This window comes from Octodon degus, unplaced genomic scaffold (genome assembly GCF_000260255.1).
Source record: "Octodon degus isolate 3935 unplaced genomic scaffold, OctDeg1.0 scaffold00078, whole genome shotgun sequence".
NCBI classification, from domain to species: domain Eukaryota; kingdom Metazoa; phylum Chordata; class Mammalia; order Rodentia; family Octodontidae; genus Octodon; species Octodon degus.
This window is the reverse complement of record NW_004524654.1, coordinates 2,947,625-2,951,048: the sequence shown is the minus strand read 5'-3', so window position 1 is coordinate 2,951,048 and position 3,424 is coordinate 2,947,625.

Genomic DNA, 3,424 nt, shown 5'->3' with positions numbered 1-3,424 from the left:
ATATAGTAACATTTTGTTATTCCTCTGTTCTTTTAAATCAGTCTCTTACAAATTTTTGTTTTAGTCCCATAAACAACAAACTCCCACAGAAAGATTTCTTCAAAATTTTTTGGTATTCCAATGAATCTGGAATGTAAACTCTGAATGTATTTATAGCTATTTATTTCTGGATGGTCATTATCGTCCAGCCAAATTTGACAATATCAGTTAAGAGCAAAGTTACAGGCTAGTTTTTACTACTTTATCCTGAGGGAAAAAATCCTTTTAGAAAAGTTTTCTGATTTCTATTGGATTTTTGTATGTTAAATTTCAAGTATTTTTCTACATCAAATCTAGCAAAGATGGAGAAGACGGTTTGTGATTTATAATAAACACTAGAAAATTTCAAAAAAAAAAAAAAAAAAGACCTTTCATTGTACATAACTCACATCTTCCCAATCAGCTTATGGGTCTCTTGAGGTCTGGGACTCCCAGGCTCTTAAACTTTGGTATAATCCATACATCCCAATAGAGACATAGAAAGAAGTGCATCACAGACGTTCAACAACTAATTGTTGATTATGTGACTTGCTTTCAAGATAGAATGAGTACTAGCTGGTGCTTTAAGGAAATATCCCATTTGGCTTTATGTTTATGTTTCTGGAACTTCTATTGCTTAGTCAGGTTCTCATCAGCAGCCTGCCCATATTTCTCCCTCTTCCTGCTCTCTCCATAAATTGACTTTCCTTTGGCAATTTCACGTAACCCTAGATCCAATCCATACCACTACATGTGGAGTTCCTGTCAAGTGTCCTACTTTCTCTGTGATAACTTTCTCTTATTTCCCATTTATTTACACTAAGACATTGTCCTTCAGAACCAAATGATTAATAGTTTTCATAGATTTGCTTAAAAATAACCTTTCTCTTTAACTGTAATTGAGCACTGAATATATTTTTAACTGCTTTTCAAGCAAGAACTACTTCACTGCTAAATGGCTAAACAACTGAATCCGCATAGGAAGACTGGAAAGCTTCAATCTATTGGCTAAGGGGTGGAGTAGAGATCTGTGAGGAAGATCTCAGGCTCTGAAGCTCATCCCATCAGGATCCCATCATCCCTCAGCACCCGGAAGCATGCTGACTGGTTCTCCGTTAGACATGAGATTCAGTGTAGAAGGAGTTGGTGCCAAAGGGCTTCCGTTAGGAATTTTTCAATGGAGTGATCCCCTTTGTTTTCAATAGTGAGCTTACCCTTTCCAGAGTATAAATAAGTCCCCCTTAGAAGTAGACATTCATATCTAGCAGCATGAAGATGAGTGTACCTATTAGGAAGCTTACATACCATCATATAGCTGTTTGATGCTCTTCAGATATTTAAATTTGAGAATGGAAATCAGTGCCTGGCATTTCAAGGAGTTACTAACAAAATAGTATTTCAGATATTCTACCTATGAACAGTAAAAATATCTTTTTGCATATCGCTCTTGCATGGCATACAAAAACATCTTTCTGGAACACAGCAAAATACTCAGAGTTTAACTCAAAAGACTGTCTTACTCAGAATAATTTGTAAACCTAAAATATAACAGAAGCAGAATTATGTATTAATAAATACAAGCCTAGCCTTTCAAATAAACTCCCTTTAACTCTATGCCCACAGCAGCTGGTAACCTTCTGACATTCTTATCTCCTAAACTTTTTGTTTTCTATCCATCTGTTAAGTATTAAACAATGTCAATTCTGGCCTCACAATTCTAGCTCTGCCCCCATCAAACTAGACTAAATAGAACCAAATTCAATTACTACATTAAGATATATTCTGCCTTACTGAAAAACAAAATTTCTCCTTTTTACTTTAAATCAAAAGGCATGCTTGAGCTAAGTCCCTCCTGATAACTGCAGCTTCTGAGAAACAGGAAGTAAAGTCAGAGGCATAGGAAATCCTTCTACATACTTTCTATGAAGTTTTCTCTTGGATACTTCAATTTCTACCTTGAAGAGAGGACCAAAGCTACTATTTTAGCCACAATTGCATCATGTGGAATCTAAGACAGCAAATGTGGTTTGTGCTTTGGTACAGTTCAAAAAAGCCCAACTGAAAAAAAAAGCCCAACTGGACATCCTGGGAATAAATACTGTATTGTAGAAGCTGGCCATTGATTTGGCCAATAAAATGTGAGATATCATAGTAGATGGGAGGCAGAAGTAAGCACAGAGAGGGTGAGAAGGATGGATGTCAGCTCTCATGAGCACCCATCTGGGTGCTATGATCCAAGGGGAGTTGTGAAAAGACCTTGTTTAAGGTTCCCATCCCACTTTACAAACCCTCTCAAGAACCACTGAAGTTATTCTTATGTCATAGAGTACTACTACACTTAGTAGAAATCCCTAACAGGAATAAGCTATGATTCTTCATTAGCAATAGTAATCTGACCAATCAAATTCATACAATTCAGGGCCCTTAACTTCCCCATACCAAGTCATGATAGAAGCTACAATCCAACAGGAAAATTCCTTGGTGGACTAATCAGCAAGGCCAGGCACTAGTTACAGTGAGAATGAATAGCAGCTTTAGACTCTTATTGCTGGGAAGACCAGAAACTCTTGCTTTTTATTCAAAGTATGAGATCAGGTTTTCTTTTAAATCTGACTTGTAAAATAAAAAGAATTGGGCCTGGCAGAAAATCATGGAAATAGCACATTAATGTCAGAAGTTTGACAGTAAAAAGAGAGAAGTGCTAATGGATGCCTTCAATTGACCTTTAACTTCCTACTAAGTGACCCTCTCCCACCTTTCTCTAGGCAGCCTCAAGGGTGAGCTGTAAGCTGGCTTATGTGGAAACCTATGTCTGTCTTTGCTGGCTCCACCACCAGTTCCAGCACATTTCTGGTGTAAATCTGAAGAAAACCAGTCTCTGGCGAGCCGTGGAATTCTGGTGCTGCTGTGGCCTGTCCTAATGATAAGATGCTCTATGGAAACCAAGCTGAGACAAGAATCCTCTATATGGAAATGTTCTTGAATGGGAAGCCCCACAAGGCTTCCCTATTAGGAGGAGTCTATGACACTAGGTCACATCTACATGTTCCTCAGGCCACTGGATTCACCCTCAATTTGGTACCTCGGACAGAGGGTGCATGAACCAGGTGGGGGAGGTGACCCTCTTTCCTCCCAAGCAACAGGCACCCCCTGGGCTTCTGAATCACCAGCCTCTTGATGGTGATCAGAGAGTCAAGAAGGGACTAATTTAGAAACCAAACAATGTGGTCATTGGCCCTGGTCACCAGGCTGCCTTGTGTTTGGAGGGCCGCTGTTTCAGATTACTGGGGCCTGGATCTGATGAGGACTAACAAAGTGTAACAAATGATCAAAGCGATAGTTACAACAGCGCGAGTGCCCGGTGATTGATCTGGATGACATAATAATGATAAGCAATGAGGTGAGG